Source organism: Mirounga angustirostris, unplaced genomic scaffold (assembly GCF_029215605.1).
Source record: "Mirounga angustirostris isolate CCGP_5_RB_7025 unplaced genomic scaffold, mMirAng1.0.hap1 SCAF_1, whole genome shotgun sequence".
NCBI lineage: Eukaryota > Metazoa > Chordata > Mammalia > Carnivora > Phocidae > Mirounga > Mirounga angustirostris.
In genome coordinates, this window is record NW_026991709.1 from 168,507,552 (window position 1) to 168,517,155 (window position 9,604).

Below are 9,604 nucleotides of genomic sequence, written 5' to 3' on the forward strand. Positions count from 1 at the left end.
TCCTCTTAATATTCCTGATCTCTGGTTTCACTATATTCACTTCAAATTTAGCATAGATATAAATGTTCAAGTTGAGGTCACAATGTCCATAATTTGATTCCAACATCCTCTTGCAACTTGGCTTAAAAATGGTGTGAAGTAGTTCCTTTATATCATATTCAAGTCAATAAATAAACTGTACGCTATTTTTTTCAGATCCTGTGAATGGTACTGGAAAAACACACTTGTTATTCCATTCATGGTGTTTTATTTTTAGTTTCAAAGCAGGCGTTATTGTTCCTATTTTCCAGATGAGGGAACTGGAGTTCAGGGATGCAGAGTTCAAAATCCAATCAGCCTTTATCATTCAAAAGATGCTAACCTCAGCTCTGGAAATATACATTTCAGGGTGCAGTGTTAGGTGTTAGGTGGTTAAAAACAATGGATTAAAAATCTAAGTATTCTGCTTTTGAAGTAAAGATCTATCACTTGGGGACTGTGCAATCTTTGTTAGGTTACTTAACCTCTCTGTGCCTCAGTGCCCTCATGTGTTAAACAGGAATACTAATATCCCTGTCTTCATTTACAGTGAGGATATAATGAAATGTATATAATGGATTTTCAGATATTAAATTCTGCCACATAGTAAGTACACGATAAATGGTAACTAAAAAGAATAAAAATGAAAATGAAAAATTTTCCCTTTTCTACTAAGGAGTCGGTTGTGTGTGCAATTACATAGCAAAAGAATTTACCTTCGATTTCCTATTTCAGAAACAATCATCTTGGACAAAACTCTGTGTCCGCTCTAATCCCAAGCCAATGCCCTACCTTTTCATGTTTCTTACTTTAAAATATTTATGGGTCCCACTATGTTGGGAGACTTCATATAAATTCACCCAAACTCTTAAGTTTTCCTCTATAAATAGTGCATAGCTCAATGACCATAACTTATCTGACACATAAAGTAGGTAGGTTATGTTGAAGTGATGTTCAGCTCACTCCCTGATTTTTATAATAAAATGGAAAGTGAAAAATGCAATCTTGCCTTTTGTTTGGTGTTCCTTGTTTTTACTCAATCAAGTGACCAAACCTGTGGCTACTTGATGCTCTGTGCATTCATCCAAATAAAGTGTTGGGAGAAATAACATTTAAACTGCGTATTTTCAGTCTTTTAAGTGAAACGAAACAAAACAAAACAAAAAAGCTGGATTTTTCAAGTTACAGCCAATGTCTTTGATATTATTTAAATATATCCTGTCTAAATCTGTTGAGCTGTGGTCCTGTAAATGTAACAGGGCATTTTTTGGCAGGCACAGCCAGAAATTGGTACTGCAAACCATGTCCATTATCCCCTCCTTGGACTCCTCAAGAGGTTTTGTATTTATTCATATCCACAAGAGACTTTTTTTTTTTTTTAACTAGGGAAAGAGAGGGAAGTTTTAGGCTTAGGGCAGGAAGGAGAACAGGAGTAAATAGTTGAGTAAGCTTAATGTCCATAAAGGCAGGGTACTGGAAAAATGCATTTGTTCTTCTCTTTTTAAAGTGCATATATTTGACATATAACATTGTGTTCACTTCTATCTCCAGCGCCTCAGACAGTGCCTGTTTGCCCCTGCAAGTGCTCAACTTATGTATTTGTTGAGTGTAAGGTCCTTGGACTGTGAAGCCATAAAACAGGGGAGTTAGAGACGGGGGAGTTAAAGGAACTGCTTAAAAGGAACTCTGGGTTTGAACAATCTCTCCACCTCTAGGTAGAACCCATCACTTTTCTGCTATCCATGAACTCGAGCTTAGGGACCCTCTGGAGATGGCACTCCCAGCAGAAATGTTGGTATTCTCATAGTGGCCAGTGCAAGTGATATGTTCTTTCTAAAAGACTTGGCAACATCAGGCACCTGGGTGGCTCAGTCAGTTGAGCATCCATCTCTTGGTTTTGGCTCAGGTCATGATCTCAGGGTGGGATCAAACCCTTCCTTGGGCTCCACACTAAGTAGGGGGTCTGCTTGGGATTCACTCTCTCCCTCTCCCTGAGCCCTCCCCCTGCCTCTAAAATAAGTAAATAATTCTCTAAAAAAGATAAAAGACTTGGCAACATGGAACATGGGGTGAAACATGAATCAAAATACAGGTAAGATGTGTTTGAATACACCACATAAGCATTCTTTGAGGTAATCACCCCTGAAATTATAAGGTACTCTTAGGGAGCTATTTTGACAAACTTGTGGTAGTTAGGATTATCAGTGGCTCATGTCATAAACATTGGAGAATATGAAGAAATCATAACCAAGTTTGTAATCATATCTAGTATTTTCTGGGATTTGGGGGTTTCATAATGTTTGTTATTGGATTTCCAACAATCTGGGAAAGTCAACTTGTGCTTATTTTCAATTCTCACTTTGAAGCTCTGTGAATTTCTCAAAATTTCCAAGAGATAAGGTTAACTGAACTGTTTAATGTTCCCCTTTGAAAACCTCATGTCAATTTAGTGCAGAATCCATGCCTCAGTTCTATAATTCAAAGAACATTGTTATAGAGACAGAGACATTTCCTTGATGTCAAATACTTTAAAAAGACTTTTTTTTTTTTTTGGTTAAAATGTGAAACCATCTTTGAACTTTCAACTATAATGTGGCTGGTTCTAGAAAGTTAATATAACAAACATACTCACTTTTGTAGTAAACTTTTCATGGCTCTGCACAAGAAGCATTACTTTCTGAGGTTCTTTAGTGACAGAGTTATCAGAAGCGATAACTGATACAGATTAGCTAGGCATTCAAGAAGACATTTGCCATTGGCAATCACTGATAATAGACTAGGAACCTTCACTTCTCCATCCAAAAGTGCTGTATATTGCCAACAGCCACAAACTCTCTGCAGTTCCTCCCACCAAGCAGTGGATATTATTTCCCCACCACATGTTCAATATGGTTTTGCCTTATGACTTTTTTGACTAACAGAATGAAGCAGAAGTGACTTTGTGTGAGCTCTGAACCTAAGCCTCAAGATACCTTGAAGTTGCTGCTTTTGCTGACTTAGAACATTGCTGACATGTGAATAAGCCTGAGTTAGCTTCTTTGAAGATAAACACCATCTAGAGAGAGGCATAGCTGTCCCAGCTGAGACCCCAAACGTGAGAATATGCTCATCCCAAAGCACCCATCCCCAGCCTAGCCATTCCAAACTAAAAGAACTCCTGAGATAACCCAAAGAATTGTGAGAAATAATGAATGTTTTAAGCCACAAAGTTTTGGGTTAGTTTGTGATGCAGCAAAAGCTAATTCATATCAAAAGCATAAAGAAACCAGGGAAAATAAGTAGGTTAAAAAGTTGGGACCTGTGCTTGGTGGCTGTACTCTATTTTCTTTGCTCCCCTTCCCCTTCCACTTCTCCTTTCCCTTCCCTTCCTTTTCCTTTCCTTGAGTCCCACAGTCTAAGGAAAATAGAAACTATATAGACAAATTTGTAAATTGTTATAACTACTTTTTTAAAAAATTATTTAAGAGGAAGAAAGAAAGAAAGAAAGAAAGAAAGAAAGAGAAAAAGAAAGAAAGAAAGAAAGAAAGAAAGAAAGAAAGAAAGAAAGAAAGAAAGAAAGAAAGAAAGAAAGAAAGAAAGAGGAAGGAAGCAAGGAAGGAAGACAGGGGGGAAAACAAAAGAAGGAATTCTGTTAATAAACTTTTTCTTCTATTTTTGGCACTGTTTGGCTCTCTCTTTTTTCTGATGATCTTACACAAATATCTAGATGTCCACTGCCCCCAACACCACCCGAACTGGCCTCCTCAAGAAGCTTCAACTCCAGACCTCTTAACTTTATTTCTCATTGTCCAATTTTTGATGGGATCGATGCTTGGGAAGGATTTGATAAACTCATCTGGTATGAGATGTTAATTATTGATAAATCTTGCATCTTTATCTTATCAGCTAGACTTCAACTGATTAGGTTGAAAAAATCCATGTGTTTATCAGCAAATGGATTTTGATTGAAATCTTGACTCTCCACCACTACTGCTCCTTCACCCTTCAGCTGAATGGCTTTGGGCAAGATGTTTAAACTCCACTAATCTTAATGTTCTCTCTCCTTAAAATGGGGTTCTTTGCATTTCACCATGTTTGCAAAAATTAAACGTGTTGAAGCATCTCAAGGGCCTGGAACCTCATAGGTGATCATGAAATATTATCAAATTGCCTTCCAAAATAGTTATAACAAGGGGCGCCTGGGTGCCTCAGTAGATTAAGCGTCCGACTCTTGATTTTGGCTCAGGTCATGATATCAGGGTCCTGAAATCCAGTCAGGTGCCTGGCTCCCTGCTCAGCAGGGAGTCTGCTTCTTCCATTCTTTTTGAGCTTCCCCCTGCGCTCTCTCTTAAATAAATAAATAAATTAATTAATTAATTAATTAATTAATAAACCTTAAAAAACAGTTATAACACTTTATAAAATTGTCTATATAGTTTCTTTCTCTTTTTTTATTGTTAGTCACCGTACAGTACATCATTAGTTTTTGATGTAGTGTTCCGTGATTCATTGTTTGCGTGTAACACCCAGTGCTCCATGCAATACGTGCCCTCTTTAATAGTTTCTATTTTCTTTAGTTAGACTGTGGGATCTTCCAGACACTGATCATATTCTCTACTTTTGGTGCTCAACACAGTGTTGGATAGTTAGTAAGTTCTAAATAAATGTTTGTTGACTGAACTTTTCTTAAATGGTAGAAATTTCAGTCATATTCTGAAGATGCTTTGAGCCTGAATAGGTTGTTCTGCTTCCTCCTGGAATGGGGGTCTAATATCACTGTCAACAAAAGTCACAATCATCACATCATAACTGACAGAGTCCTAGCTGAAAGACAAAGATCATCAATATCTATGCTTACACATCCCACTTACTACTCCATGTTTTTAGGGATTATAATAGTCTTCAATTTTGATAAACATGGTCAGGACCAACAAATCATACTTCTTGGGTTTTGATCCCAGCTTTGCTATAGATTAGCTGTATGACATTGCATATTTCTTACATATTTAATTTCTACTTTTCTAAAATGAGAACAGTAATGGAAATTGTTTTATATGGTTATGGATATTAATTGAGATAAATCAAATAAAAACATTTATCACACTGGTATTCAGTAAGTGAACAATAAAAACTATTTTTTCCAGAATAGGGAGATGATTTTAGGGAAGAGCTGGCTAATTCCTCAAATAAGATCTCTCCAAATGTGCTGAACTAAAGAAGGGGGTTGGTGCTGGAGAGAAGAATTTGACTGACTACAAAGGAAGGCATTTTTTTTTCCAGGTCATTGAAGTTAGAAGCAATGTCAAACTCAAAATATGGTTGATCAGAGTGAGAGAAGACAGACACTAAAAGGTTTTTCCATGTGTGGAATTGGACCGATCTATCTGTAGGATTTATGCAGATCCTTGTCATAAAGTAATGATGCTGAAGGAACTCTTAGTCCTGAGTATTTTCAAATTTTAGGCAATTTGTTCTATAATAAATGAAGTTTGTGACACAGCCCATAGCTGACAACTCCTACTGTCAACTCAGGATTTTACTCAAGCTTAAATGGGAGCATAAGTCAGTTTCTAAATCCACACTTAATAAATAAGAGAGCATCTGTATAACAGGCATCTGTTTTTAATCTAAAATGTTCATATGGGCCCTCTAGTTTCTCTTAACTCATTCAATGATTTGGTCCATAAAATGAATAATCATTAATATAATAAATATAAATACTAACATCTACTGGCCTCAACAAAAACCATTTTAATGATTTGGAAGCCCTAAATGAAGCAAAAATTACTGTAGAAAAATATATAAGCTTTCTCACAGGTGAGGGGCATATTACTAGTGCTTGATTTTTACAAAGACAAAGCCATACACAGCAAGGCTAACAGAAATACAACTTGAAGTTCTGATCATTTTTGAAAGTTTTTGGCTCCCCTCTATCTGGCTGATTAGTAATGAAGCACACTGCTTATAATTATGTCTTTGGAGAGTAGATTCATTTTAAGAAAAAGTTACATAAGAATTAAAATTAATTGGTGACTATAAATATATTCACAGTGGGATTCATTTAAATAGTGAAATGTTTGTGCAATTAAAGTATGATTTAACAAAATATATCTATACACAACTTTTTCAGAAATATATTACTAAATTGTGTATTGTGTATAAAAGAAAGAAACATTTGAGGCGCCTGGGTGGCTTAGTTGGTTAAACATCCGACTCTTGATCTCAGCTCAGGTCTTGATCTCAGGGTCCTGAGTTCAAGCCCTGAGTTGGGCTCCATGCTGGGTCTGGAGCCTATTTAAAAAGAAAAAAGAAGAAAGGAAAGAAACATCAAACAAGGTCTTGGATACCCTAAAGTCTATTATAGATCAATTACAGGGTTCTGTCATACCTGTAGGATCAAGAAGTGGTAACATGCTTGCTGTGTATTTGCTGATTTCCTATGGCTCCTCAAAAGATTGCTGTAAATTTATACCTATTATGATGACTGACTTTAAATCTCTAGAGCCAACAAAGTATTTTTAGAAGAGCAACCAAACAAAATAACAAATGAGAGAATTAGCATATGATTGAGATCTAAGGATGATGCTTCAGCTTCTATCTTTGGTGCGTTTGGCAACCTAGGGCAGGGAGAAGTTTTGTTCCTCTGTTGTATTGTATCTAAGTAGAGCAATGATACATTCCTATTTGCCCAGGACTTCTTGTCCTGGCATTTGTCCAGAATTATTAATTTTATAACAAAGTAGTGTTATTTGAGTTGCATTAAAATAAAACTAAAGAACTTTGGTAGACCTCCACTTCATACTTCCAGTTTCTGCCAGGACTTGTCTAGTTAGTGTGTAAATAGGGGTGAGGGGAGTTCTCACCTTAACATGTGGTTAAATGTGACCTGTCTTATCGTTCCTGAACTTTTCTTGTGCAACATCATTAATGCTTCCCTTTCAAGGGCAGCATGCAGGGCACTTGAAAATGATTTATCAGACTAGCTTTTTATGGTTTGGGTGGTGCTGGAATAACATATGGGACTGCTGCTCTGCTGACCACTGAATCACTAGTCAGATATGTTGTGGTCTATGCCATGGCCTGGTAGACACACAAACCACAATGTCATCAGTTGGCAGGGACAGCGGGAAGCATGGGAAATTACAGATACAAGATACATGTAGGCAATAGCGAATCAGAAGTCCTGCTGCAGAGCATATGAAGAATAGTCTGACAAATGCATTGTTACATGAACCTCAAAAGCAGAAATGTTAATATCATCATAAACTTTTAAGATCGTGTCTGTTGTTCTCTCCTAATAAATCAAAATATAGTGCCTTTGTTGGTGAAATGTTCACTAAGGCACTAGAACACAGATGCAACAAGGAACTCTATGCCAAAGACAGACAGTACTCCTATTATAAATGATATTATTTTATTTAAATGAACTTCTAGCTAACAATTTGAATACACAAGGGGACAGAGTCCAGAGATCCAAACAGACTAAAATAATTGAAAATTAATCTGTATTAAAAAGCATAACAAAGCACAAGGTTAGACTTAACCAACTGTTTCCAGAGTTTAAGTATTCCTAGGGATAAAACTAGGAAGTTCCACACTCACTAAAACTTATGGACCATTAAGCACGAAGCACAGCATCTATATAACCATATTCTAAGCTGAAGGCATATTGTGTTCATGCTACAAGTCATATTTTAAGAAAAAAATTGAAAAAAGTAGAGCATTTCCAAAAATGGGAGACTGGAAGTATCTCACACAAGGAATTAAGTCTCAAAACCTGGAGAAAAGACTAAAGAATCATCATAGTTAGCAAAAAATATTGACCCCAATTTAAAATCCAACAAGCTACCTCAAAGTACAAAATAAAGAGCTCTATTCTTTCTCTTTACTTAATCATTTATCCAGCAATTATTTAGTGAATATGTACCAATGCCAGATACTGTTTATAGCCCTGATTGTATAGCAGTGAACATGAAAAATGTGCTATAAACTTTTATGGAACTTAAAATTTAGTAAGAAAAAAATTAATGGATAAGGCAGATCATTAAATAAACATTTATACCTAGTTAAGTGCTATAAATGATGTAAACAGCTAATCTAATACAGAAAGACTAGGTTTAGGGGAACCTGCTTTATATCAAGGTTGTCAAGGGAGGTCTTGCTGAGGAGGTAACATTTGGGTTAACACCTGTTAGAGAAGACAGCCTGCCACACAAAATATAAATGTGAGTGTAAAGCACTTCAGGTAGGGAAGTCCAGCTCATCCAGTGTTATTGAAAAGGGTATGAGTTAGATAATTCAGGGGAAAAAAAAATCTATTCATTTAGGTAAGTTTTGGATCCTTGGCTGTTAGGAAAGATGAACAAAGAGAAACATTATTAGTTTCTTTCCACGGTGGAGTTTCTGAGCTCCCAAAGATATTCAAGACAGAGTGGGGCGTCTGGGTGGCTCAGTCGTTAAGCATCTGCCTTTGGCTCAGGGCATGATCCCATGGTCCTGGGATGAGCCCAGCATCGGGCTCCCTGCTCTGCAGGAAGCCTGCTTCTGCCTCTCCCACTCCCCCTCTCTCGCTGTGTCTCTCTCTGTCAAATAAATAAATAAAATCTTTAAAAAAAAAAAAGATATTCAAGACAGAGTGTCAAGCCTACGCCTTCTTGCTTTTTCAGAAAGTACAGTGAATTGACACACAAGAGGCTAGAGCTTCATAAATTTCGACATCTCTATTGATATGTTCCTTCCTCTTTTTTTTTTTTTTTAAGATTTTATTTCTTTATTTGACAGAGAGAGAGATAGCGAGAGCAGGAACACAAGCAGGGGGAGTGGGAGAGGGAGAAGCAGGCTTCCCGTGGAATAGGGAGCCCGATGCGGGGCTCGATCCCAGGACCCCGGGATCATGACCTGAGCCAAAGGCAGACGCTCAATGACTGAGCCACCCAGGCGCCCCGATATGTTCCTTCCTCTTACTATACTGTCTCCTCTAAACCCTTGAGGAGGTAGAATTCACCATGGTCACTCTAAGGGAGAGGTTGCTGAAGTAATTGATGCTGGAGGTGAAGAACATTGACCCCTTGCCTTTGGCTGGTGGCTTCATTGCAGATTCATACTGTGAAGCCTCCACTCCCCACCATGACCATAGTGCTCTTGCTGTCATAAAGTGCCTTGGCTGTAACACTGGCTTTATTCCATCACTAGGTGAGCACTCTTCTCAAACAAACAAAGGCTGTTATGTAGGGGAGTGAAAACAACTGCTCTATATTACTAATGAGAACCAAACTTGGACTAGAGAGTAAAATTTTAAGTAGAGAGACTTAGCTCAACCTTTCTAAAAAGGAGCATGCCACATTGAGAACAAACCATCTTATAGGATAGTAAGCTTTCTGTCCCTGGAGATGTTGAAGCAACAGCTTTTTCACTTGTAGGTGATATTGCATAAGAGATTCTTCTTCTGTCAGAAATTATTAGAAATGTCTTCTGCGGCCCTTTCCACCTCCAAGAAGCTGAGGAAGAGTCTATTATTAAATAATGTATTGCTTGTCTGAGAGAAGAAATACATAGTTTCTCTGAGATGCCTGGGCTGCTACTATACCATAAAATCAGTTTGCATTTA